Raw genomic sequence first — 27,938 nt, 5'->3', positions numbered from 1 at the left:
ATTTAATCTTCAAAATTACAACTGACCCCGACGTGATTTGAACACACAACCTTCTGATCTGGAGTCAGACGCGCTACCGTTGCGCCACGAGGTCTCTTGTTAAATCTGATTCTGTAGTTTTTTCTTGTGGTTTATATTACAAATAGATCATCTGCTTATACTAAACCTTGAATTAGTTAGTTGTCAAGCAAACAAACCTACATCCTCGGTAACAAAACAAAAAGATATGTCTGGTGGTTTTTCCTTTAGTGTATAATTTTTATTCATCACAGTATAGGTCATTTGAATGGAAAAAGTCATCCATAAAATCAAATTGGTACTAAATGTATTGTTAAAATAGACAAGTGATGGTAGTGATCCAAAATTGATCCAGAAAAGATCATTGCTTTTAAATATATTGTTACATTACAGACATTTAGAGTTGGCCTTCAAGTAACGTATTCTCTAAACTGGATATTTTTTGTATAATAATTATGAGAACTGATAAGAATGTGAGTTATTTAATGACTATGTGCTAGTGATATAGGTATCAGTTTGAGGTATAATCACATTATTGAAAGTAGATAACAATCTTGGTAATTAGTTTCTAGTATAGTATTATTGGGCAGAATAGAGCATTTTATCTTCAAAATGATAACCGACCCTGACGTGATTTGAACACGCAACCTTCTAATATTGAGTCAGATGAGCTAACGTTGCCTCTTATTAAAACTGATTCAGTAGATTTTCTGGTGGTTTATATTACAAATAGTTCATCTGCTTATGCTAAACCTTGAATTAGGTAGTTGTCAAGCAAACAAGCTTACATCCTTGGTATCAAAACAAAAAGATATGTATTCTGGTTTTTCCTTCAGTGTAGAGTTTTTATGCCTCATAGTATACGTCATGTGAATGGAAAAAGTCATCTTTAAAATCAAATTGGTACTAAATGTATTTCTAAAAAAGACAAGAGACGGCAGTGATCCAAAATTGATCCAGAAAAGCTAATTGCTTTTAAATGTATTGTTACATTACAGACATTTAGAGTTGGCCTTCAAGTAAAGTTTAATCTAAACTGGATATTTGTAGTATTATAATTATGAGAACTGATAAGAAGGTGAGATATTTAATGACTATGTGCTAGTGATATAGGTATCAGTTTGAGCTATAATCACATTATTGAAAGTAGACAGCATTCTTAGTATTTAGTTTCTTGTATAGTATTTTTTTGGCAGAAAAGAGCATTTAATCTTCAAAATGACAACTGACCCCGACGTGATTTGAACACGCAACCTTCTGATCTGGAGTCAGACGCGCTACCGTTGCGCCACGAGGTCTCTTGTTAAATCCAATTCAGTAGATTTTTCTGGTGGTTTATATTACAAATAGATCATCTGCTTATACTAAACCTTGAATTAGGTAGTTGTCAAGCAAACAAACCTTCATCCTCGGTAACAAAACAAAAAGATATGTCTGGTGGTTTTTCCTTTAGTGTATAATTTTTATTCATCACAGTATAGGTCATTTGAATGGAAAAAGTCATCCATAAAATCAAATTGGTACTAAATGTATTGTTAAAATAGACAAGTGATGGTAGTGATCCAAAATTGATCCAGAAAAGCTAATTGCTTTTAAATGTATTGTTACATTACAGACATTTAGAGTTGGCCTTCAAGTAACGTATTCTCTAAACTGGATATTTTTTGTATAATAATTATGAGAACTGATAAGAATGTGAGTTATTTAATGACTATGTGCTAGTGATATAGGTATCAGTTTGAGGTATAATCACATTATTGAAAGTAGATAACAATCTTGGTAATTAGTTTCTAGTATAGTATTTTTGGGCAGAATAGAGCATTTTATCTTCAAAATGATAACTGACCCTGACGTGATTTGAACACGCAACCTTCTAATATTGAGTCAGATGAGCTAACGTTGCCTCTTAATAAAACTGATTCAGTAGATTTTCTGGTGGTTTATATTACAAATAGTTCATCTGCTTATGCTAAACCTTGAATTAGGTAGTTGTCAAGCAAACAAGCTTACATCCTTGGTATCAAAACAAAAAGATATGTATTCTGGTTTTTCCTTCAGTGTAGAGTTTTTATGCCTCATAGTATACGTCATGTGAATGGAAAAAGTCATCTTTAAAATCAAATTGGTACTAAATGTATTTCTAAAAAAGACAAGAGACGGCAGTGATCCAAAATTGATCCAGAAAAGCTAATTGCTTTTAAAAGTATTGTTACATTATAGACATTTAGAGTTGGCCTTCAAGTAAATTTTAATCTAAACTGGATATTTTTAGTATTATAATTATGAGAACTGATAAGAAGGTGTGATATTTAATGACTATGTGCTAGTGATATAGGTATCAGTTTGAGCTATAATCACATTATTGAAAGTAGACAGCATTCTTAGTATTTAGTTTCTTGTATAGTATTTTTTTGGCAGAAAAGAGCATTTAATCTTCAAAATGACAACTGACCCCGACGTGATTTGAACACGCAACCTTCTGATCTGGAGTCAGACACGCTAGCGTCGCGCCACGAGGTCTCTTGTTAAATCTGATTCTGTAGATTTTTCTGGTGGTTTATATTACAAATAGATCATCTGCTTATACTAAACCTTGAATTAGGTAGTTGTCAAGCAAACAAACCTACATCCTCGGTAACAAAACAAAAAGATATGTCTGGTGGTTTTTCCTTTAGTGTATAATTTTTATTCATCACAGTATAGGTCATTTGAATGGAAAAAGTCATCCATAAAATCAAATTGGTACTAAATGTATTGTTAAAATAGACAAGTGATGGTAGTGATCCAAAATTGATCCAGAAAAGCTAATTGCTTTTAAATGTATTGTTACATTACAGACATTTAGAGTTGGCCTTCAAGTAACGTATTCTCTAAACTGGATATTTTTTGTATAATAATTATGAGAACTGATAAGAATGTGAGTTATTTAATGACTATGTGCTATTGATATAGGTATCAGTTTGAGGTATAATCACATTATTGAAAGTAGATAACAATCTTGGTAATTAGTTTCTTGTATAGTATTTTTGGGCAGAATAGAGCTTTTTATCTTCAAAATGATAACCGACCCTGATGTGATTTGAACACGCAACCTTCTAATATTGAGTCAGATGAGCTAACGTTGCCTCTTATTAAAACTGATTCAGTAGATTTTCTGGTGGTTTATATTACAAATAGTTCATCTGCTTATGCTAAACCTTGAATTAGGTAGTTGTCAAGCAAACAAGCTTACATCCTTGGTATCAAAACAAAAAGATATGTATTCTGGTTTTTCCTTCAGTGTAGAGTTTTTATGCCTCATAGTATACGTCATGTGAATGGAAAAAGTCATCTTTAAAATCAAATTGGTACTAAATGTATTTCTAAAAAAGACAAGAGACGGCAGTGATCCAAAATTGATCCAGAAAAGCTAATTGCTTTTAAATGTATTGTTACATTACAGACATTTAGAGTTGGCCTTCAAGTAAAGTTTAATCTAAACTGGATATTTTTAGTATTATAATTATGAGAACTGATAAGAAGGTGAGATATTTAATGACTATGTGCTAGTGATATAGGTATCAGTTTGAGCTATAATCACATTATTGAAAGTAGACAGCATTCTTAGTATTTAGTTTCTTGTATAGTATTTTTTTGGCAGAAAAGAGCATTTAATCTTCAAAATTACAACTGACCCCAACGTGATTTGAACACGCAACCTTCTGATCTGGAGTCAGACGCGCTACCGTTGCGCCACGAGGTCTCTTGTTAAATCTGATTCCGTAGATTTTTCTGGTGGTTTATATTACAAATATATCATCTGCTTATACTAAACCTTGAATTAGGTAGTTGTCAAGCAAACAAACCTACATCCTCGGTAACAAAACAAAAAGATATGGCTGGTGGTTTTTCCTTTAGTGTATAATTTTTATTCATCACAGTAAAGGTCATTTGAATGGAAAAAGTCATCCATAAAATCAAATTGGTACTAAATGTATTGTTAAAATAGACAAGTAATGGTAGTGATCCAAAATTGATCCAGAAAAGCTAATTGCTTTTAAATGTATTGTTACATTACAGACATTTAGAGTTGGCCTTCAAGTAACGTATTCTCTAAACTGGATATTTTTTGTATAATAATTATGAGAACTGATAAGAATGTGAGTTATTTAATGACTATGTGCTAGTGATATAGGTATCAGTTTGAGGTATAATCACATTATTGAAAGTAGATAACAATCTTGGTAATTAGTTTCTAGTATAGTATTTTGGGGCAGAATAGAGCATTTTATCTTCAAAATGATAACCGACCCTGATGTGATTTGAACACGCAACCTTCTAATATTGAGTCAGATGAGCTAACGTTGCCTCTTATTAAAACTGATTCAGTAGATTTTCTGGTGGTTTATATTACAAATAGTTCATCTGCTTATGCTAAACCTTGAATTAGGTAGTTGTCAAGCAAACAAGCTTACATCCTTGGTATCAAAACAAAAAGATATGTATTCTGGTTTTTCCTTCAGTGTAGAGTTTTTATGCCTCATAGTATACGTCATGTGAATGGAAAAAGTCATCTTTAAAATCAAATTGGTACTAAATGTATTTCTAAAAAAGACAAGAGACGGCAGTGATCCAAAATTGATCCAGAAAAGCTAATTGCTTTTAAATGTATTGTTACATTACAGACATTTAGAGTTGGCCTTCAAGTAAAGTTTAATCTAAACTGGATATTTTTAGTATTATAATTATGAGAACTGATAAGAAGGTGAGATATTTAATGACTATGTGCTAGTGATATAGGTATCAGTTTGAGCTATAATCACATTATTGAAAGTAGACAGCATTCTTAGTATTTAGTTTCTTGTATAGTATTTTTTTGGCAGAAAAGAGCATTTAATCTTCAAAATGACAACTGACCCCGACGTGATTTGAACACGCAACCTTCTGATCTGGAGTCAGACGCGCTACCGTTGCGCCACGAGGTCTCTTGTTAAATCTGATTCTGTAGATTTTTCTGGTGGTTTATATTACAAATAGATCATCTGCTTATACTAAACCTTGAATTAGGTAGTTGTCAAGCAAACAAACCTACATCCTCGGTAACAAAACAAAAAGATATGTCTGGTGGTTTTTCCTTTAGTGTATAATTTTTATTCATCACAGTATTGGTCATTTGAATGGAAAAAGTCATCCATAAAATCAAATTGGTACTAAATGTATTGTTAAAATAGACAAGTGATGGTAGTGATCCAAAATTGATCCAGAAAAGATCATTGCTTTTAAATGTATTGTTACATTACAGACATTTAGAGTTGGCCTTCAAGTAACGTATTCTCTAAACTGGATATTTTTTGTATAATAATTATGAGAACTGATAAGAATGTGAGTTATTTAATGACTATGTGCTAGTGATATAGGTATCAGTTTGAGGTATAATCACATTATTGAAAGTAGATAACAATCTTGGTAATTAGTTTCTAGTATAGTATTATTGGGCAGAATAGAGCATTTTATCTTCAAAATGATAACCGACCCTGACGTGATTTGAACACGCAACCTTCTAATCTTGAGTCAGATGAGCTAACGTTGCCTCTTATTAAAACTGATTCAGTAGATTTTCTGGTGGTTTATATTACAAATGGTTCATCTGCTTATGCTAAACCTTGAATTAGGTAGTTGTCAAGCAAACAAACCTACATCCTTGGTAACAAAACAAAAAGATATGTATTCTGGTTTTTCCTTCAGTGTAGAGTTTTTATGCCTCATAGTATACGTCATGTGAATGGAAAAAGTCATCTTTAAAATCAAATTGCTACTAAATGTATTTCTAAAAAAGACAAGTGACGGCAGTGATCCAAAACTGATCCAGAAAAGCTAATTGCTTTTAAATGTATTGTTACATTACAGACATTTAGAGTTGGCCTTCAAGTAACGTATTCTCTAAACTGGATATTTTTAGTATTATAATTATGAGAACTGAAAAGAATGTGAGATATTTAATGACTATGTGCTAGTGATATAGGTATCAGTTTGAGCTATAATCACATTATTGAAAGTAGACAGCAATCTTAGTATTTAGTTTCTTGTATAGTATTTTTTTGGCAGAAAAGAGCATTTTATCTTCAAAATGACAACTGACCCCGACGTGATTTGAACAAGCAACCTTCTGATCTGGAGTCAGACGCACTACCGTTGCGCCACGAGGTCTCTTGTTAAATCCTATTCAGTAGATTTTTCTGGTGGTTTATATTACAAATAGATCATCTGCTTATACTAAACCTTGAATTAGGTAGTTGTCAAGCAAACAAACCTTCATCCTCGGTAACAAAACAAAAAGATATGTCTGGTGGTTTTTCCTTTAGTGTATAATTTTTATTCATCACAGTATAGGTCATTTGAATGGAAAAAGTCATCCATAAAATCATATTGGTACTAAATGTATTGTTAAAATAGACAAGTAATGGTAGTGATCCAAAATTGATCCAGAAAAGCTAATTGCTTTTAAATGTATTGTTACATTACAGACATTTAGAGTTCGCCTTCAAGTAACGTATTCTCTAAACTGGATATTTTTTGTATAATAATTATGAGAACTGATAAGAATGTGAGTTATTTAATGACTATGTGCTAGTGATATAGGTATCAGTTTGAGGTATAATCACATTATTGAAAGTAGATAACAATCTTGGTAATTAGTTTCTAGTATAGTATTATTGGGCAGAATAGAGCATTTTATCTTCAAAATGATAACCGACCCTGACGTGATTTGAACACGCAACCTTCTAATCTTGAGTCAGATGAGCTAACGTTGCCTCTTATTAAAACTGATTCAGTAGATTTTCTGGTGGTTTATATTACAAATGGTTCATCTGCTTATGCTAAACCTTGAATTAGGTAGTTGTCAAGCAAACAAACCTACATCCTTGGTAACAAAACAAAAAGATATGTATTCTGGTTTTTCCTTCAGTGTAGAGTTTTTATGCCTCATAGTATACGTCATGTGAATGGAAAAAGTAATCTTTAAAATCAAATTGGTACTAAATGTATTTCTAAAAAAGACAAGTGACGGCAGTGATCCAAAATTGATCCAGAAAAGCTAATTGCTTTTAAATGTATTGTTACATTATAGACATTTAGAGTTGGCCTTCAAGTAAATTTTAATCTAAACTGGATATTTTTAGTATTATAATTATGAGAACTGATAAGAAGGTGAGATATTTAATGACTATGTGCTTGTGATATAGGTATCAGTTTGAGCTATAATCACATTATTGAAAGTAGACAGCAATCTTAGTATTTAGTTTCTTGTATAGTATTTTTTTGGCAGAAAAGAGCATTTTATCTTTAAAATGACAACTGACCCCGACGTGATTTGAACAAGCAACCTTCTGATCTGGAGTCAGACGCGCTCCCGTTGTGCCACGAGGTCTCTTGTTAAATCCGATTCAGTAGATTTTTCTGGTGGTTTATATTACAAATAGATCATCTGCTTATACTAAACCTTGAATTAGGTAGTTGTCAAGCAAACAAACCTTCATCCTCGGTAACAAAACAAAAAGATATGTCTGGTGGTTTTTCCTTTAGTGTATAATTTTTATTCATCACAGTATAGGTCATTTGAATGGAAAAATTCATCCATAAAATCAAATTGGTACTAAATGTATTGTTAAAATAGACAAGTGATGGTAGTGATCCAAAATTGATCCAGAAAAGCTAATTGCTTTTAAATGTATTGTTACATTACAGACATTTAGAGTTGACCTTCAAGTAACGTATTCTCTAAACTGGATATTTTTTGTATAATAATTATGAGAACTGATAAGAATGTGAGTTATTTAATGACTATGTGCTATTGATATAGGTATCAGCTTGAGGTATAATCACATTATTGAAAGTAGATAACAATCTTGGTAATTAGTTTCTTGTATAGTATTTTTGGGCAGAATAGAGCTTTTTATCTTCAAAATGATAACCGACCCTGACGTGATTTGAACACGCATCCTTCTAATATTGAGTCAGATGAGCTAACGTTGCCTCTTATTAAAACTGATTCAGTAGATTTTCTGGTGGTTTATATTACAAATAGTTCATCTGCTTATACTAAACCTTGAATTAGGTAGTTGTCAAGCAAACAAGCTTACATCCTTGGTATCAAAACAAAAAGATATGTATTCTGGTTTTTCCTTCAGTGTAGAGTTTTTATGCCTCATAGTATACGTCATGTGAATGGAAAAAGTAATCTTTAAAATCAAATTGGTACTAAATGTATTTCTAAAAAAGACAAGAGACGGCAGTGATCCAAAATTGATCCAGAAAAGCTAATTGCTTTTAAATGTATTGTTACATTACAGACATTTAGAGTTGGCCTTCAAGTAAAGTTTAATCTAAACTGGATATTTGTAGTATTATAATTATGAGAACTGATAAGAAGGTGAGATATTTAATGACTATGTGCTAGTGATATAGGTATCAGTTTGAGCTATAATCACATTATTGAAAGTAGACAGCATCCTTAGTATTTAGTTTCTTGTATAGTATTTTTTTGGCAGAAAAGAGCATTTAATCTTCAAAATGACAACTGACCCCGACGTGATTTGAACACGCAACCTTCTGATCTGGAGTCAGACGCGCTACCGTTGCGCCACGAGGTCTCTTGTTAAATCTGATTCTGTAGATTTTTCTGGTGGTTTATATTACAAATAGATCATCTGCTTATACTAAACCTTGAATTAGGTAGTTGTCAAGCAAACAAACCTACATCCTCGGTAACAAAACAAAAAGATATGTCTGGTGGTTTTTCCTTTAGTGTATAATTTTTATTCATCACAGTATTGGTCATTTGAATGGAAAAAGTCATCCATAAAATCAAATTGGTACTAAATGTATTGTTAAAATAGAAAAGTGATGGTAGTGATCCAAAATTGATCCAGAAAAGATCATTGCTTTTAAATGTATTGTTACATTACAGACATTTAGAGTTGGCCTTCAAGTAACGTATTCTCTAAACTGGATATTTTTTGTATAATAATTATGAGTACTGATAAGAATGTGAGTTATTTAATGACTATGTGCTAGTGATATAGGTATCAGTTTGAGGTATAATCACATTATTGAAAGTAGATAACAATCTTGGTAATTAGTTTCTAGTATAGTATTATTGGGCAGAATAGAGCATTTTATCATCAAAATGATAACCGACCCTGACGTGATTTGAACACGCAACCTTCTAATCTTGAGTCAGATGAGCTAACGTTGCCTCTTATTAAAACTGATTCAGTAGATTTTCTGGTGGTTTATATTACAAATGGTTCATCTGCTTATGCTAAACCTTGAATTAGGTAGTTGTCAAGCAAACAAACCTACATCCTTGGTAACAAAACAAAAAGATATGTATTCTGGTTTTTCCTTCAGTGTAGAGTTTTTATGCCTCATAGTATACGTCATGTGAATGGAAAAAGTCATCTTTAAAATCAAATTGGTACTAAATGTATTTCTAAAAAAGACAAGTGACGGCAGTGATCCAAAATTGATCCAGAAAAGCTAATTGCTTTTAAATGTATTGTTACATTACAGACATTTAGAGTTGGCCTTCAAGTAACGTATTCTCTAAACTGGATATTTTTAGTATTATAATTATGAGAACTGATAAGAAGGTGAGATATTTAATGACTATGTGCTTGTGATATAGGTATCAGTTTGAGCTATAATCACATTATTGAAAGTAGACAGCAATCTTAGTATTTAGTTTCTTGTATAGTATTTTTTTGGCAGAAAAGAGCATTTTATCTTTAAAATGACAACTGACCCCGACGTGATTTGAACAAGCAACCTTCTGATCTGGAGTCAGACGCGCTACCGTTGTGCCACGAGGTCTCTTGTTAAATCCGATTCAGTAGATTTTTCTGGTGGTTTATATTACAAATAGATCATCTGCTTATACTAAACCTTGAATTAGGTAGTTGTCAAGCAAACAAACCTTCATCCTCGGTAACAAAACAAAAAGATATGTCTGGTGGTTTTTCCTTTAGTGTATAATTTTTATTCATCACAGTATAGGTCATTTGAATGGAAAAAGTCATCCATAAAATCAAATTGGTACTAAATGTATTGTTAAAATAGACAAGTGATGGTAGTGATCCAAAATTGATCCAGAAAAGCTAATTGCTTTTAAATGTATTGTTACATTACAGACATTTAGAGTTGGCCTTCAAGTAACGTATTCTCTAAACTGGATATTTTTTGTATAATAATTATGAGAACTGATAAGAATGTGAGTTATTTAATGACTATGTGCTAGTGATATAGGTATCAGTTTGAGGTATAATCACATTATTGAAAGTAGATAACAATCTTGGTAATTAGTTTCTAGTATAGTATTTTTGGGCAGAATAGAGCATTTTATCTTCAAAATGATAACTGACCCTGACGTGATTTGAACACGCAACCTTCTAATATTGAGTCAGATGAGCTAACGTTGCCTCTTATTAAAACTGATTCAGTAGATTTTCTGGTGGTTTATATTACAAATAGTTCATCTGCTTATGCTAAACCTTGAATTAGGTAGTTGTCAAGCAAACAAGCTTACATCCTTGGTATCAAAACAAAAAGATATGTATTCTGGTTTTTCCTTCAGTGTAGAGTTTTTATGCCTCATAGTATACATCATGTGAATGGAAAAAGTCATCTTTAAAATCAAATTGGTACTAAATGTATTTCTAAAAAAGACAAGAGACGGCAGTGATCCAAAATTGATCCAGAAAAGCTAATTGCTTTTAAAAGTATTGTTACATTATAGACATTTAGAGTTGGCCTTCAAGTAAATTTTAATCTAAACTGGATATTTTTAGTATTATAATTATGAGAACTGATAAGAAGGTGAGATATTTAATGACTATGTGCTTGTGATATAGGTATCAGTTTGAGCTATAATCACATTATTGAAAGTAGACAGCAATCTTAGTATTTAGTTTCTTGTATAGTATTTTTTTGGCAGAAAAGAGCATTTTATCTTTAAAATGACAACTGACCCCGACGTGATTTGAACAAGCAACCTTCTGATCTGGAGTCAGACGCGCTACCGTTGTGCCACGAGGTCTCTTGTTAAATCCGATTCAGTAGATTTTTCTGGTGGTTTATATTACAAATAGATCATCTGCTTATACTAAACCTTGAATTAGGTAGTTGTCAAGCAAACAAACCTTCATCCTCGGTAACAAAACAAAAAGATATGTCTGGTGGTTTTTCCTTTAGTGTATAATTTTTATTCATCACAGTATAGGTCATTTGAATGGAAAAAGTCATCCATAAAATCAAATTGGTACTAAATGTATTGTTAAAATAGACAAGTGATGGTAGTGATCCAAAATTGATCCAGAAAAGCTAATTGCTTTTAAATGTATTGTTACATTACAGACATTTAGAGTTGGCCTTCAAGTAACGTATTCTCTAAACTGGATATTTTTTGTATAATAATTATGAGAACTGATAAGAATGTGAGTTATTTAATGACTATGTGCTAGTGATATAGGTATCAGTTTGAGGTATAATCACATTATTGAAAGTAGATAACAATCTTGGTAATTAGTTTCTAGTATAGTATTTTTGGGCAGAATAGAGCATTTTATCTTCAAAATGATAACTGACCCTGACGTGATTTGAACACGTAACCTTCTAATATTGAGTCAGATGAGCTAACGTTGCCTCTTATTAAAACTGATTCAGTAGATTTTCTGGTGGTTTATATTACAAATAGTTCATCTGCTTATGCTAAACCTTGAATTAGGTAGTTGTCAAGCAAACAAGCTTACATCCTTGGTATCAAAACAAAAAGATATGTATTCTGGTTTTTCCTTCAGTGTAGAGTTTTTATGCCTCATAGTATACGTCATGTGAATGGAAAAAGTCATCTTTAAAATCAAATTGGTACTAAATGTATTTCTAAAAAAGACAAGAGACGGCAGTGATCCAAAATTGATCCAGAAAAGCTAATTGCTTTTAAAAGTATTGTTACATTATAGACATTTAGAGTTGGCCTTCAAGTAAATTTTAATCTAAACTGGATATTTTTAGTATTATAATTATGAGAACTGATAAGAAGGTGTGATATTTAATAACTATGTGCTAGTGATATAGGTATCAGTTTGAGCTATAATCACATTATTGAAAGTAGACAGCATTCTTAGTATTTAGTTTCTTGTATAGTATTTTTTTGGCAGAAAAGAGCATTTAATCTTCAAAATGACAACTGACCCCGACGTGATTTGAACACGCAACCTTCTGATCTGGAGTCAGACACGCTAGCGTCGCGCCACGAGGTCTCTTGTTAAATCTGATTCTGTAGATTTTTCTGGTGGTTTATATTACAAATAGATCATCTGCTTATACTAAACCTTGAATTAGGTAGTTGTCAAGCAAACAAACCTACATCCTCGGTAACAAAACAAAAAGATATGTCTGGTGGTTTTTCCTTTAGTGTATAATTTTTATTCATCACAGTATAGGTCATTTGATTGGAAAAAGTCATCCATAAAATCAAATTGGTACTAAATGTATTGTTAAAATAGACAAGTGATGGTAGTGATCCAAAATTGATCCAGAAAAGCTAATTGCTTTTAAATGTATTGTTACATTACAGACATTTAGAGTTGGCCTTCAAGTAACGTATTCTCTAAACTGGATATTTTTTGTATAATAATTATGAGAACTGATAAGAATGTGAGTTATTTAATGACTATGTGCTATTGATATAGGTATCAGTTTGAGGTATAATCACATTATTGAAAGTAGATAACAATCTTGGTAATTAGTTTCTTGTATAGTATTTTTGGGCAGAATAGAGCTTTTTATCTTCAAAATGATAACCGACCCTGACGTGATTTGAACACGCAACCTTCTAATATTGAGTCAGATGAGCTAACGTTGCCTCTTATTAAAACTGATTCAGTAGATTTTCTGGTTGTTTATATTACAAATAGTTCATCTGCTTATGCTAAACCTTGAATTAGGTAGTTGTCAAGCAAACAAGCTTACATCCTTGGTATCAAAACAAAAAGATATGTATTCTGGTTTTTCCTTCAGTGTAGAGTTTTTATGCCTCATAGTATACGTCATGTGAATGGAAAAAGTCATCTTTAAAATCAAATTGGTACTAAATGTATTTCTAAAAAAGACAAGAGACGGCAGTGATCCAAAATTGATCCAGAAAAGCTAATTGCTTTTAAATGTATTGTTACATTACAGACATTTAGAGTTGGCCTTCAAGTAAAGTTTAATCTAAACTGGATATTTTTAGTATTATAATTATGAGAACTGATAAGAAGGTGAGATATTTAATGACTATGTGCTAGTGATATAGGTATCAGTTTGAGCTATAATCACATTATTGAAAGTAGACAGCATTCTTAGTATTTAGTTTCTTGTATAGTATTTTTTTGGCAGAAAAGAGCATTTAATCTTCAAAATTACAACTGACCCCGACGTGATATGAACACGCAACCTTCTGATCTGGAGTCAGACGCGCTACCGTTGCGCCACGAGGTCTCTTGTTAAATCTAATTCTGTAGATTTTTCTGGTGGTTTATATTACAAATAGATCATCTGCTTATACTAAACCTTGAATTAGGTAGTTGTCAAGCAAACAAACCTACATCCTCGGTAACAAAACAAAAAGATATGTCTGGTGGTTTTTCCTTTAGTGTATAATTTTTATTCATCACAGTATAGGTCATTTGAATGGAAGAAGTCATCCATAAAATCAAATTGGTACTAAATGTATTGTTAAAATAGAAAAGTGATGGTAGTGATCCAAAATTGATCCAGAAAAGATCATTGCTTTTAAATGTATTGTTACATTACAGACATTTAGAGTTGGCCTTCAAGTAACGTATTCTCTAAACTGGATATTTTTTGTATAATAATTATGAGAACTGATAAGAATGTGAGTTATTTAATGACTATGTGCTAGTGATATAGGTATCAGTTTGAGGTATAATCACATTATTGAAAGTAGATAACAATCTTGGTAATTAGTTTCTAGTATAGTATTATTGGGAAGAATAGAGCATTTTATCATCAAAATGATAACCGACCCTGACGTGATTTGAACACACAACCTTCTAATCTTGAGTCAGATGAGCTAACGTTGCCTCTTATTAAAACTGATTCAGTAGATTTTCTGGTGGTTTATATTACAAATGGTTCATCTGCTTATGCTAAACCTTGAATTAGGTAGTTGTCAAGCAAACAAACCTACATCCTTGGTAACAAAACAAAAAGATATGTATTCTGGTTTTTCCTTCAGTGTAGAGTTTTTATGCCTCATAGTATACGTCATGTGAATGGAAAAAGTCATCTTTAAAATCAAATTGGTACTAAATGTATTTCTAAAAAAGACAAGTGACGGCAGTGATCCAAAATTGATCCAGAAAAGCTAATTGCTTTTAAATGTATTGTTACATTACAGACATTTAGAGTTGGCCTTCAAGTAACGTATTCTCTAAACTGGATATTTTTAGTATTATAATTATGAGAACTGATAAGAAGGTGAGATATTTAATGACTATGTGCTAGTGATATAGGTATCAGTTTGAGCTATAATCACATTATTGAAAGTAGACAGCAATCTTAGTATTTAGTTTCTTGTATAGTATTTTTTTGGCAGAAAAGAGCATTTTATCTTTAAAATGACAACTGACCCCGACGTGATTTGAACAAGCAACCTTCTGATCTGGAGTCAGACGCGCTACCGTTGTGCCACGAGGTCTCTTGTTAAATCCGATTCAGTAGATTTTTCTGGTGGTTTATATTACAAATAGATCATCTGCTTATACTAAACTTTGAATTAGGTAGTTGTCAAGCAAACAAACCTTCATCCTCGGTAACAAAACAAAAAGATATGTCTGGTGGTTTTTCCTTTAGTGTATAATTTTTATTCATCACAGTATAGGTCATTTGAATGGAAAAAGTCATCCATAAAATCAAATTGGTACTAAATGTATTGTTAAAATAGACAAGTGATGGTAGTGATCCAAAATTGATCCAGAAAAGCTAATTGCTTTTAAATGTATTGTTACATTACAGACATTTAGAGTTGGCCTTCAAGTAACGTATTCTCTAAACTGGATATTTTTTGTATAATAATTATGAGAACTGATAAGAATGTGAGTTATTTAATGACTATGTGCTAGTGATATAGGTATCAGTTTGAGGTATAATCACATTATTGAAAGTAGATAACAATCTTGGTAATTAGTTTCTAGTATAGTATTTTTGGGCAGAATAGAGCATTTTATCTTCAAAATGATAACTGACCCTGACGTGATTTGAACATGCAACCTTCTAATATTGAGTCAGATGAGCTAACGTTGCCTCTTATTAAAACTGATTCAGTAGATTTTCTGGTGGTTTATATTACAAATAGTTCATCTGCTTATGCTAAACCTTGAATTAGGTAGTTGTCAAGCAAACAAGCTTACATCCTTGGTATCAAAACAAAAAGATATGTATTCAGGTTTTTCCTTCAGTGTAGAGTTTTTATGCCTCATAGTATACATCATGTGAATGGAAAAAGTCATCTTTAAAATCAAATTGGTACTAAATGTATTTCTAAAAAAGACAAGAGACGGCAGTGATCCAAAATTGATCCAGAAAAGCTAATTGCTTTTAAAAGTATTGTTACATTATAGACATTTAGAGTTGGCCTTCAAGTAAATTTTAATCTAAACTGGATATTTTTAGTATTATAATTATGAGAACTGATAAGAAGGTGTGATATTTAATGACTATGTGCTAGTGATATAGGTATCAGTTTGAGCTATAATCACATTATTGAAAGTAGACAGCATTCTTAGTATTTAGTTTCTTGTATAGTATTTTTTTGGCAGAAAAGAGCATTTAATCTTCAAAATGACAACTGACCCCGACGTGATTTGAACACGCAACCTTCTGATCTGGAGTCAGACACGCTAGCATCGCGCCACGAGGTCTCTTGTTAAATCTGATTCTGTAGATTTTTCTGGTGGTTTATATTACAAATAGATCATCTGCTTATACTAAACCTTGAATTAGGTAGTTGTCAAGCAAACAAACCTACATCCTCGGTAACAAAACAAAAAGATATGTCTGGTGGTTTTTCCTTTAGTGTATAATTTTTATTCATCACAGTATAGGTCATTTGAATGGAAAAAGTCATCCATAAAATCAAATTGGTACTAAATGTATTGTTAAAATAGACAAGTGATGGTAGTGATCCAAAATTGATCCAGAAAAGCTAATTGCTTTTAAATGTATTGTTACATTACAGACATTTAGAGTTGGCCTTCAAGTAACGTATTCTCTAAACTGGATATTTTTTGTATAATAATTATGAGAACTGATAAGAATGTGAGTTATTTAATGACTATGTGCTATTGATATAGGTATCAGTTTGAGGTATAATCACATTATTGAAAGTAGATAACAATCTTGGTAATTAGTTTCTTGTATAGTATTTTTGGGCAGAATAGAGCTTTTTATCTTCAAAATGATAACCGACCCTGACGTGATTTGAACACGCAACCTTCTAATATTGAGTCAGATGAGCTAACGTTGCCTCTTATTAAAACTGATTCAGTAGATTTTCTGGTGGTTTATATTACAAATGGTTCATCTGCTTATGCTAAACCTTGAATTAGGTAGTTGTCAAGCAAACAAACCTACATCCTTGGTAACAAAACAAAAAGATATGTATTCTGGTTTTTCCTTCAGTGTAGAGTTTTTATGCCTCATAGTATACGTCATGTGAATGGAAAAAGTCATCTTTAAAATCAAATTGGTACTAAATGTATTTCTAAAAAAGACAAGTGACGGCAGTGATCCAAAATTGATCCAGAAAAGCTAATTGCTTTTAAATGTATTGTTACATTACAGACATTTAGAGTTGGCCTTCAAGTAACGTATTCTCTAAACTGGATATTTTTAGTATTATAATTATGAGAACTGATAAGAAGGTGAGATATTTAATGACTATGTGCTAGTGATATAGGTATCAGTTTGAGCTATAATCACATTATTGAAAGTAGACAGCAATCTTAGTATTTAGTTTCTTGTATAGAATTTTTTTGGCAGAAAAGAGCATTTTATCTTTAAAATGACAACTGACCCCGACGTGATTTGAACAAGCAACCTTCTGATCTGGAGTCAGACGCGCTACCGTTGTGCCACGAGGTCTCTTGTTAAATCCGATTCAGTAGATTTTTCTGGTGGTTTATATTACAAATAGATCATCTGCTTATACTAAACTTTGAATTAGGTAGTTGTCAAGCAAACAAACCTTCATCCTCGGTAACAAAACAAAAAGATATGTCTGGTGGTTTTTCCTTTAGTGTATAATTTTTATTCATCACAGTATAGGTCATTTGAATGGAAAAAGTCTTCCATAAAATCAAATTGGTACTAAATTTATTGTTAAAATAGACAAGTGATGGTAGTGATCCAAAATTGATCCAGAAAAGCTAATTGCTTTTAAATGTATTGTTACATTACAGACATTTAGAGTTGGCCTTCAAGTAACGTATTCTCTAAACTGGATATTTTTTGTATAATAATTATGAGAACTGATAAGAATGTGAGTTATTTAATGACTATGTGCTAGTGATATAGGTATCAGTTTGAGGTATAATCACATTATTGAAAGTAGATAACAATCTTGGTAATTAGTTTCTAGTATAGTATTTTTGGGCAGAATAGAGCATTTTATCTTCAAAATGATAACTGACCCTGACGTGATTTGAACACGCAACCTTCTAATATTGAGTCAGATGAGCTAACGTTGCCTCTTATTAAAACTGATTCAGTAGATTTTCTGGTGGTTTATATTACAAATAGTTCATCTGCTTATGCTAAACCTTGAATTAGGTAGTTGTCAAGCAAACAAGCTTACATCCTTGGTATCAAAACAAAAAGATATGTATTCTGGTTTTTCCTTCAGTGTAGAGTTTTTATGCCTCATAGTATACATCATGTGAATGGAAAAAGTCATCTTTAAAATCAAATTGGTACTAAATGTATTTCTAAAAAAGACAAGAGACGGCAGTGATCCAAAATTGATCCAGAAAAGCTAATTGCTTTTAAAAGTATTGTTACATTATAGACATTTAGAGTTGGCCTTCAAGTAAATTTTAATCTAAACTGGATATTTTTAGTATTATAATTATGAGAACTGATAAGAAGGTGTGATATTTAATGACTATGTGCTAGTGATATAGGTATCAGTTTGAGCTATAATCACATTATTGAAAGTAGACAGCATTCTTAGTATTTAGTTTCTTGTATAGTATTTTTTTGGCAGAAAAGAGCATTTAATCTTCAAAATGACAACTGACCCCGACGTGATTTGAACACGCAACCTTCTGATCTGGAGTCAGACACGCTAGCATCGCGCCACGAGGTCTCTTGTTAAATCTGATTCTGTAGATTTTTCTGGTGGTTTATATTACAAATAGATCATCTGCTTATACTAAACCTTGAATTAGGTAGTTGTCAAGCAAACAAACCTACATCCTCGGTAACAAAACAAAAAGATATGTCTGGTGGTTTTTCCTTTAGTGTATAATTTTTATTCATCACAGTATACGTCATGTGAATGGAAAAAGTCATCTTTAAAATCAAATTGGTACTAAATGTATTTCTAAAAAAGACAAGAGACGGCAGTGATCCAATATTGATCCAGAAAAGCTAATTGCTTTTAAATGTATTGTTACATTACAGACATTTAGAGTTGGCCTTCAAGTAAAGTTTAATCTAAACTGGATATTTTTAGTATTATAATTATGAGAACTGATAAGAAGGTGAGATATTTAATGACTATGTGCTAGTGATATAGGTATCAGTTTGAGCTATAATCACATTATTGAAAGTAGACAGCATTCTTAGTATTTAGTTTCTTGTATAGTATTTTTTTGGCAGAAAAGAGCATTTAATCTTCAAAATGACAACTGACCCCGACGTGATTTGAACAAGCAACCTTCTGATCTGGAGTCAGACGCGCTACCGTTGTGCCACGAGGTCTCTTGTTAAATCCGATTCAGTAGATTTTTCTGGTGGTTTATATTACAAATAGATCATCTGCTTATACTAAACTTTGAATTAGGTAGTTGTCAAGCAAACAAACCTTCATCCTCGGTAACAAAACAAAAAGATATGTCTGGTGGTTTTTCCTTTAGTGTATAATTTTTATTCATCACAGTATAGGTCATTTGAATGGAAAAAGTCATCCATAAAATCAAATTGGTACTAAATGTATTGTTAAAATAGACAAGTGATGGTAGTGATCCAAAATTGATCCAGAAAAGCTAATTGCTTTTAAATGTATTGTTACATTACAGACATTTAGAGTTGGCCTTCAAGTAACGTATTCTCTAAACTGGATATTTTTTGTATAATAATTATGAGAACTGATAAGAATGTGAGTTATTTAATGACTATGTGCTAGTGATATAGGTATCAGTTTGAGGTATAATCACATTATTGAATGTAGATAACAATCTTGGTAATTAGTTTCTAGTATAGTATTTTTGGGCAGAATAGAGCATTTTATCTTCAAAATGATAACTGACCCTGACGTGATTTGAACACGCAACCTTCTAATATTGAGTCAGATGAGCTAACGTTGCCTCTTATTAAAACTGATTCAGTAGATTTTCTGGTGGTTTATATTACAAATAGTTCATCTGCTTATGCTAAACCTTGAATTAGGTAGTTGTCAAGCAAACAAGCTTACATCCTTGGTATCAAAACAAAAAGATATGTATTCTGGTTTTTCCTTCAGTGTAGAGTTTTTATGCCTCATAGTATACATCATGTGAATGGAAAAAGTCATCTTTAAAATCAAATTGGTACTAAATGTATTTCTAAAAAAGACAAGAGACGGCAGTGATCCAAAATTGATCCAGAAAAGCTAATTGCTTTTAAAAGTATTGTTACATTATAGACATTTAGAGTTGGCCTTCAAGTAAATTTTAATCTAAACTGGATATTTTTAGTATTATAATTATGAGAACTGATAAGAAGGTGTGATATTTAATGACTATGTGCTAGTGATATAGGTATCAGTTTGAGCTATAATCACATTATTGAAAGTAGACAGCATTCTTAGTATTTAGTTTCTTGTATAGTATTTTTTTGGCAGAAAAGAGCATTTAATCTTCAAAATGACAACTGACCCCGACGTGATTTGAACACGCAACCTTCTGATCTGGAGTCAGACACGCTAGCGTCACGCCACGAGGTCTCTTGTTAAATCTGATTCTGTAGATTTTTCTGGTGGTTTATATTACAAATAGATCATCTGCTTATACTAAACCTTGAATTAGGTAGTTGTCAAGCAAACAAACCTACATCCTCGGTAACAAAACAAAAAGATATGTCTGGTGGTTTTTCCTTTAGTGTATAATTTTTATTCATCACAGTATAGGTCATTTGAATGGAAAAAGTCATCCATAAAATCAAATTGGTACTAAATGTATTGTTAAAATAGACAAGTGATGGTAGTGATCCAAAATTGATCCAGAAAAGCTAATTGCTTTTAAATGTATTGTTACATTACAGACATTTAGAGTTGGCCTTCAAGTAATGTATTCTCTAAACTGGATATTTTTTGTATAATAATTATGAGAACTGATAAGAATGTGAGTTATTTAATGACTATGTGCTATTGATATAGGTATCAGTTTGAGGTATAATCACATTATTGAAAGTAGATAACAATCTTGGTAATTAGTTTCTTGTATAGTATTTTTGGGCAGAATAGAGCTTTTTATCTTCAAAATGATAACCGACCCTGACGTGATTTGAACACGCAACCTTCTAATATTGAGTCAGATGAGCTAACGTTGCCTCTTATTAAAACTGATTCAGTAGATTTTCTGGTGGTTTATATTACAAATAGTTCATCTGCTTATGCTAAACCTTGAATTAGGTAGTTGTCAAGCAAACAAGCTTACATCCTTGGTATCAAAACAAAAAGATATGTATTCTGGTTTTTCCTTCAGTGTAGAGTTTTTATGCCTCATAGTATACATCATGTGAATGGAAAAAGTCATCTTTAAAATCAAATTGGTACTAAATGTATTTCTAAAAAAGACAAGAGACGGCAGTGATCCAAAATTGATCCAGAAAAGCTAATTGCTTTTAAAAGTATTGTTACATTATAGACATTTAGAGTTGGCCTTCAAGTAAATTTTAATCTAAACTGGATATTTTTAGTATTATAATTATGAGAACTGATAAGAAGGTGTGATATTTAATGACTATGTGCTAGTGATATAGGTATCAGTTTGAGCTATAATCACATTATTGAAAGTAGACAGCATTCTTAGTATTTAGTTTCTTGTATAGTATTTTTTTGGCAGAAAAGAGCATTTAATCTTCAAAATGACAACTGACCCCGACGTGATTTGAACAAGCAACCTTCTGATCTGGAGTCAGACGCGCTACCGTTGTGCCACGAGGTCTCTTGTTAAATCCGATTCAGTAGATTTTTCTGGTGGTTTATATTACAAATAGATCATCTGCTTATACTAAACTTTGAATTAGGTAGTTGTCAAGCAAACAAACCTTCATCCTCGGTAACAAAACAAAAAGATATGTCTGGTGGTTTTTCCTTTAGTGTATAATTTTTATTCATCACAGTATAGGTCATTTGAATGGAAAAAGTCATCCATAAAATCAAATTGGTACTAAATGTATTGTTAAAATAGACAAGTGATGGTAGTGATCCAAAATTGATCCAGAAAAGCTAATTGCTTTTAAATGTATTGTTACATTACAGACATTTAGAGTTGGCCTTCAAGTAACGTATTCTCTAAACTGGATATTTTTTGTATAATAATTATGAGAACTGATAAGAATGTGAGTTATTTAATGACTATGTGCTAGTGATATAGGTATCAGTTTGAGGTATAATCACATTATTGAATGTAGATAACAATCTTGGTAATTAGTTTCTAGTATAGTATTTTTGGGCAGAATAGAGCATTTTATCTTCAAAATGATAACTGACCCTGACGTGATTTGAACACGCAACCTTCTAATATTGAGTCAGATGAGCTAACGTTGCCTCTTATTAAAACTGATTCAGTAGATTTTCTGGTGGTTTATATTACAAATAGTTCATCTGCTTATGCTAAACCTTGAATTAGGTAGTTGTCAAGCAAACAAGCTTACATCCTTGGTATCAAAACAAAAAGATATGTATTCTGGTTTTTCCTTCAGTGTAGAGTTTTTATGCCTCATAGTATACATCATGTGAATGGAAAAAGTCATCTTTAAAATCAAATTGGTACTAAATGTATTTCTAAAAAAGACAAGAGACGGCAGTGATCCAAAATTGATCCAGAAAAGCTAATTGCTTTTAAAAGTATTGTTACATTATAGACATTTAGAGTTGGCCTTCAAGTAAATTTTAATCTAAACTGGATATTTTTAGTATTATAATTATGAGAACTGATAAGAAGGTGTGATATTTAATGACTATGTGCTAGTGATATAGGTATCAGTTTGAGCTATAATCACATTATTGAAAGTAGACAGCATTCTTAGTATTTAGTTTCTTGTATAGTATTTTTTTGGCAGAAAAGAGCATTTAATCTTCAAAATGACAACTGACCCCGACGTGATTTGAACACGCAACCTTCTGATCTGGAGTCAGACACGCTAGCGTCACGCCACGAGGTCTCTTGTTAAATCTGATTCTGTAGATTTTTCTGGTGGTTTATATTACAAATAGATCATCTGCTTATACTAAACCTTGAATTAGGTAGTTGTCAAGCAAACAAACCTACATCCTCGGTAACAAAACAAAAAGATATGTCTGGTGGTTTTTCCTTTAGTGTATAATTTTTATTCATCACAGTATAGGTCATTTGAATGGAAAAAGTCATCCATAAAATCAAATTGGTACTAAATGTATTGTTAAAATAGACAAGTGATGGTAGTGATCCAAAATTGATCCAGAAAAGCTAATTGCTTTTAAATGTATTGTTACATTACAGACATTTAGAGTTGGCCTTCAAGTAATGTATTCTCTAAACTGGATATTTTTTGTATAATAATTATGAGAACTGATAAGAATGTGAGTTATTTAATGACTATGTGCTATTGATATAGGTATCAGTTTGAGGTATAATCACATTATTGAAAGTAGATAACAATCTTGGTAATTAGTTTCTTGTATAGTATTTTTGGGCAGAATAGAGCTTTTTATCTTCAAAATGATAACCGACCCTGACGTGATTTGAACACGCAACCTTCTAATATTGAGTCAGATGAGCTAACGTTGCCTCTTATTAAAACTGATTCAGTAGATTTTCTGGTGGTTTATATTACAAATAGTTCATCTGCTTATGCTAAACCTTGAATTAGGTAGTTGTCAAGCAAACAAGCTTACATCCTTGGTATCAAAACAAAAAGATATGTATTCTGGTTTTTCCTTCAGTGTAGAGTTTTTATGCCTCATAGTATACATCATGTGAATGGAAAAAGTCATCTTTAAAATCAAATTGGTACTAAATGTATTTCTAAAAAAGACAAGAGACGGCAGTGATCCAAAATTGATCCAGAAAAGCTAATTGCTTTTAAAAGTATTGTTACATTATAGACATTTAGAGTTGGCCTTCAAGTAAATTTTAATCTAAACTGGATATTTTTAGTATTATAATTATGAGAACTGATAAGAAGGTGTGATATTTAATGACTATGTGCTAGTGATATAGGTATCAGTTTGAGCTATAATCACATTATTGAAAGTAGACAGCATTCTTAGTATTTAGTTTCTTGTATAGTATTTTTTTGGCAGAAAAGAGCATTTAATCTTCAAAATGACAACTGACCCCGACGTGATTTGAACACACAACCTTCTGATCTGGAGTCAGACACGCTAGCGTCGCGCCACGAGGTCTCTTGTTAAATCTGATTCTGTAGATTTTTCTGGTGGTTTATATTACAAATAGATCATCTGCTTATACTAAACCTTGAATTAGGTAGTTGTCAAGCAAACAAACCTACATCCTCGGTAACAAAACAAAAAGATATGTCTGGTGGTTTTTCCTTTAGTGTATAATTTTTATTCATCACAGTATAGGTCATTTGAATGGAAAAAGTCATCCATAAAATCAAATTGGTACTAAATGTATTGTTAAAATAGACAAGTGATGGTAGTGATCCAAAATTGATCCAGAAAAGCTAATTGCTTTTAAATGTATTGTTACATTACAGACATTTAGAGTTGGCCTTCAAGTAATGTATTCTCTAAACTGGATATTTTTTGTATAATAATTATGAGAACTGATAAGAATGTGAGTTATTTAATGACTATGTGCTATTGATATAGGTATCAGTTTGAGGTATAATCACATTATTGAAAGTAGATAACAATCTTGGTAATTAGTTTCTTGTATAGTATTTTTGGGCAGAATAGAGCTTTTTATCTTCAAAATGATAACCGACCCTGACGTGATTTGAACACGCAACCTTCTAATATTGAGTCAGATGAGCTAACGTTGCCTCTTATTAAAACTGATTCAGTAGATTTTCTGGTGGTTTATATTACAAATAGTTCATCTGCTTATGCTAAACCTTGAATTAGGTAGTTGTCAAGCAAACAAGCTTACATCCTTGGTATCAAAACAAAAAGATATGTATTCTGGTTTTTCCTTCAGTGTAGAGTTTTTATGCCTCATAGTATACATCATGTGAATGGAAAAAGTCATCTTTAAAATCAAATTGGTACTAAATGTATTTCTAAAAAAGACAAGAGACGGCAGTGATCCAAAATTGATCCAGAAAAGCTAATTGCTTTTAAAAGTATTGTTACATTATAGACATTTAGAGTTGGCCTTCAAGTAAATTTTAATCTAAACTGGATATTTTTAGTATTATAATTATGAGAACTGATAAGAAGGTGTGATATTTAATGACTATGTGCTAGTGATATAGGTATCAGTTTGAGCTATAATCACATTATTGAAAGTAGACAGCATTCTTAGTATTTAGTTTCTTGTATAGTATTTTTTTGGCAGAAAAGAGCATTTAATCTTCAAAATGACAACTGACCCCGACGTGATTTGAACAAGCAACCTTCTGATCTGGAGTCAGACGCGCTACCGTTGTGCCACGAGGTCTCTTGTTAAATCTGATTCAGTAGATTTTTCTGGTGGTTTATATTACAAATAGATCATCTGCTTATACTAAACTTTGAATTAGGTAGTTGTCAAGCAAACAAACCTTCATCCTCGGTAACAAAACAAAAAGATATGTCTGGTGGTTTTTCCTTTAGTGTATAATTTTTATTCATCACAGTATAGGTCATTTGAATGGAAAAAGTCATCCATAAAATCAAATTGGTACTAAATGTATTGTTAAAATAGACAAGTGATGGTAGTGATCCAAAATTGATCCAGAAAAGCTAATTGCTTTTAAATGTATTGTTACATTACAGACATTTAGAGTTGGCCTTCAAGTAACGTATTCTCTAAACTGGATATTTTTTGTATAATAATTATGAGAACTGATAAGAATGTGAGTTATTTAATGACTATGTGCTAGTGATATAGGTATCAGTTTGAGGTATAATCACATTATTGAATGTAGATAACAATCTTGGTAATTAGTTTCTAGTATAGTATTTTGGGGCAGAATAGAGCATTTTATCTTCAAAATGATAACTGACCCTGACGTGATTTGAACACGCAACCTTCTAATATTGAGTCAGATGAGCTAACGTTGCCTCTTATTAAAACTGATTCAGTAGATTTTCTGGTGGTTTATATTACAAATAGTTCATCTGCTTATGCTAAACCTTGAATTAGGTAGTTGTCAAGCAAACAAGCTTACATCCTTGGTATCAAAACAAAAAGATATGTATTCTGGTTTTTCCTTCAGTGTAGAGTTTTTATGCCTCATAGTATACATCATGTGAATGGAAAAAGTCATCTTTAAAATCAAATTGGTACTAAATGTATTTCTAAAAAAGACAAGAGACGGCAGTGATCCAAAATTGATCCAGAAAAGCTAATTGCTTTTAAAAGTATTGTTACATTATAGACATTTAGAGTTGGCCTTCAAGTAAATTTTAATCTAAACTGGATATTTTTAGTATTATAATTATGAGAACTGATAAGAAGGTGTGATATTTAATGACTATGTGCTAGTGATATAGGTATCAGTTTGAGCTATAATCACATTATTGAAAGTAGACAGCATTCTTAGTATTTAGTTTCTTGTATAGTATTTTTTTGGCAGAAAAGAGCATTTAATCTTCAAAATGACAACTGACCCCGACGTGATTTGAACACGCAACCTTCTGATCTGGAGTCAGACACGCTAGCGTCACGCCACGAGGTCTCTTGTTAAATCTGATTCTGTAGATTTTTCTGGTGGTTTATATTACAAATAGATCATCTGCTTATACTAAACCTTGAATTAGGTAGTTGTCAAGCAAACAAACCTACATCCTCGGTAACAAAACAAAAAGATATGTCTGGTGGTTTTTCCTTTAGTGTATAATTTTTATTCATCACAGTATAGGTCATTTGAATGGAAAAAGTCATCCATAAAATCAAATTGGTACTAAATGTATTGTTAAAATAGACAAGTGATGGTAGTGATCCAAAATTGATCCAGAAAAGCTAATTGCTTTTAAATGTATTGTTACATTACAGACATTTAGAGTTGGCCTTCAAGTAATGTATTCTCTAAACTGGATATTTTTTGTATAATAATTATGAGAACTGATAAGAATGTGAGTTATTTAATGACTATGTGCTATTGATATAGGTATCAGTTTGAGGTATAATCACATTATTGAAAGTAGATAACAATCTTGGTAATTAGTTTCTTGTATAGTATTTTTGGGCAGAATAGAGCTTTTTATCTTCAAAATGATAACCGACCCTGACGTGATTTGAACACGCAACCTTCTAATATTGAGTCAGATGAGCTAACGTTGCCTCTTATTAAAACTGATTCAGTAGATTTTCTGGTGGTTTATATTACAAATAGTTCATCTGCTTATGCTAAACCTTGAATTAGGTAGTTGTCAAGCAAACAAGCTTACATCCTTGGTATCAAAACAAAAAGATATGTATTCTGGTTTTTCCTTCAGTGTAGAGTTTTTATGCCTCATAGTATACATCATGTGAATGGAAAAAGTCATCTTTAAAATCAAATTGGTACTAAATGTATTTCTAAAAAAGACAAGAGACGGCAGTGATCCAAAATTGATCCAGAAAAGCTAATTGCTTTTAAAAGTATTGTTACATTATAGACATTTAGAGTTGGCCTTCAAGTAAATTTTAATCTAAACTGGATATTTTTAGTATTATAATTATGAGAACTGATAAGAAGGTGTGATATTTAATGACTATGTGCTAGTGATATAGGTATCAGTTTGAGCTATAATCACATTATTGAAAGTAGACAGCATTCTTAGTATTTAGTTTCTTGTATAGTATTTTTTTGGCAGAAAAGAGCATTTAATCTTCAAAATGACAACTGACCCCGACGTGATTTGAACACACAACCTTCTGATCTGGAGTCAGACACGCTAGCGTCGCGCCACGAGGTCTCTTGTTAAATCTGATTCTGTAGATTTTTCTGGTGGTTTATATTACAAATAGATCATCTGCTTATACTAAACCTTGAATTAGGTAGTTGTCAAGCAAACAAACCTACATCCTCGGTAACAAAACAAAAAGATATGTCTGGTGGTTTTTCCTTTAGTGTATAATTTTTATTCATCACAGTATAGGTCATTTGAATGGAAAAAGTCATCCATAAAATCAAATTGGTACTAAATGTATTGTTAAAATAGACAAGTGATGGTAGTGATCCAAAATTGATCCAGAAAAGCTAATTGCTTTTAAATGTATTGTTACATTACAGACATTTAGAGTTGGCCTTCAAGTAAC

At 31.7% G+C, this 27,938-nt stretch overlaps 16 non-coding genes across 16 annotated transcripts; all 16 read right to left on the bottom strand.

Annotated features, from left to right (window-relative positions):
• Nucleotides 1–22: 22 nt before the first annotated feature.
• Nucleotides 23–94, bottom strand: TRNAW-CCA (transfer RNA tryptophan (anticodon CCA)). The gene has a single exon. It is a non-coding gene; the product is annotated as a tRNA-Trp (tRNA).
• A 1,150-nt stretch (nt 95–1,244) lies between these two features.
• On the bottom strand, nt 1,245–1,316 carry TRNAW-CCA (transfer RNA tryptophan (anticodon CCA)). Its single transcript has one exon. It is a non-coding gene; the product is annotated as a tRNA-Trp (tRNA).
• Nucleotides 1,317–3,688: 2,372 nt separating this feature from the next.
• TRNAW-CCA (transfer RNA tryptophan (anticodon CCA)) lies at nt 3,689–3,760 on the bottom strand. Its single transcript has one exon. It is a non-coding gene; the product is annotated as a tRNA-Trp (tRNA).
• A 1,150-nt stretch (nt 3,761–4,910) lies between these two features.
• Nucleotides 4,911–4,982, bottom strand: TRNAW-CCA (transfer RNA tryptophan (anticodon CCA)). Its single transcript has one exon. It is a non-coding gene; the product is annotated as a tRNA-Trp (tRNA).
• Nucleotides 4,983–6,132: 1,150 nt separating this feature from the next.
• TRNAW-CCA (transfer RNA tryptophan (anticodon CCA)) lies at nt 6,133–6,204 on the bottom strand. The gene has a single exon. It is a non-coding gene; the product is annotated as a tRNA-Trp (tRNA).
• A 2,372-nt stretch (nt 6,205–8,576) lies between these two features.
• Nucleotides 8,577–8,648, bottom strand: TRNAW-CCA (transfer RNA tryptophan (anticodon CCA)). Its single transcript has one exon. It is a non-coding gene; the product is annotated as a tRNA-Trp (tRNA).
• Nucleotides 8,649–9,798: 1,150 nt separating this feature from the next.
• On the bottom strand, nt 9,799–9,870 carry TRNAW-CCA (transfer RNA tryptophan (anticodon CCA)). Its single transcript has one exon. It is a non-coding gene; the product is annotated as a tRNA-Trp (tRNA).
• A 1,150-nt stretch (nt 9,871–11,020) lies between these two features.
• TRNAW-CCA (transfer RNA tryptophan (anticodon CCA)) lies at nt 11,021–11,092 on the bottom strand. The gene has a single exon. It is a non-coding gene; the product is annotated as a tRNA-Trp (tRNA).
• A 2,372-nt stretch (nt 11,093–13,464) lies between these two features.
• On the bottom strand, nt 13,465–13,536 carry TRNAW-CCA (transfer RNA tryptophan (anticodon CCA)). The gene has a single exon. It is a non-coding gene; the product is annotated as a tRNA-Trp (tRNA).
• Nucleotides 13,537–14,686: 1,150 nt separating this feature from the next.
• TRNAW-CCA (transfer RNA tryptophan (anticodon CCA)) lies at nt 14,687–14,758 on the bottom strand. The gene has a single exon. It is a non-coding gene; the product is annotated as a tRNA-Trp (tRNA).
• Nucleotides 14,759–15,908: 1,150 nt separating this feature from the next.
• Nucleotides 15,909–15,980, bottom strand: TRNAW-CCA (transfer RNA tryptophan (anticodon CCA)). Its single transcript has one exon. It is a non-coding gene; the product is annotated as a tRNA-Trp (tRNA).
• A 1,150-nt stretch (nt 15,981–17,130) lies between these two features.
• TRNAW-CCA (transfer RNA tryptophan (anticodon CCA)) lies at nt 17,131–17,202 on the bottom strand. Its single transcript has one exon. It is a non-coding gene; the product is annotated as a tRNA-Trp (tRNA).
• A 1,150-nt stretch (nt 17,203–18,352) lies between these two features.
• TRNAW-CCA (transfer RNA tryptophan (anticodon CCA)) lies at nt 18,353–18,424 on the bottom strand. The gene has a single exon. It is a non-coding gene; the product is annotated as a tRNA-Trp (tRNA).
• Nucleotides 18,425–18,969: 545 nt separating this feature from the next.
• Nucleotides 18,970–19,041, bottom strand: TRNAW-CCA (transfer RNA tryptophan (anticodon CCA)). Its single transcript has one exon. It is a non-coding gene; the product is annotated as a tRNA-Trp (tRNA).
• Nucleotides 19,042–21,413: 2,372 nt separating this feature from the next.
• Nucleotides 21,414–21,485, bottom strand: TRNAW-CCA (transfer RNA tryptophan (anticodon CCA)). Its single transcript has one exon. It is a non-coding gene; the product is annotated as a tRNA-Trp (tRNA).
• A 3,594-nt stretch (nt 21,486–25,079) lies between these two features.
• TRNAW-CCA (transfer RNA tryptophan (anticodon CCA)) lies at nt 25,080–25,151 on the bottom strand. Its single transcript has one exon. It is a non-coding gene; the product is annotated as a tRNA-Trp (tRNA).
• Nucleotides 25,152–27,938: the final 2,787 nt, after the last annotated feature.

This window comes from Taudactylus pleione, unplaced genomic scaffold (assembly GCF_031769625.1).
Source record: "Taudactylus pleione unplaced genomic scaffold, aTauple2 ptg000393l, whole genome shotgun sequence".
Taxonomy (NCBI): Eukaryota; Metazoa; Chordata; class Amphibia; order Anura; family Myobatrachidae; genus Taudactylus; species Taudactylus pleione.
The sequence above is the reverse complement of the archived record's forward strand: the minus strand, read 5'-3'. Positions and strand labels throughout refer to the sequence as shown.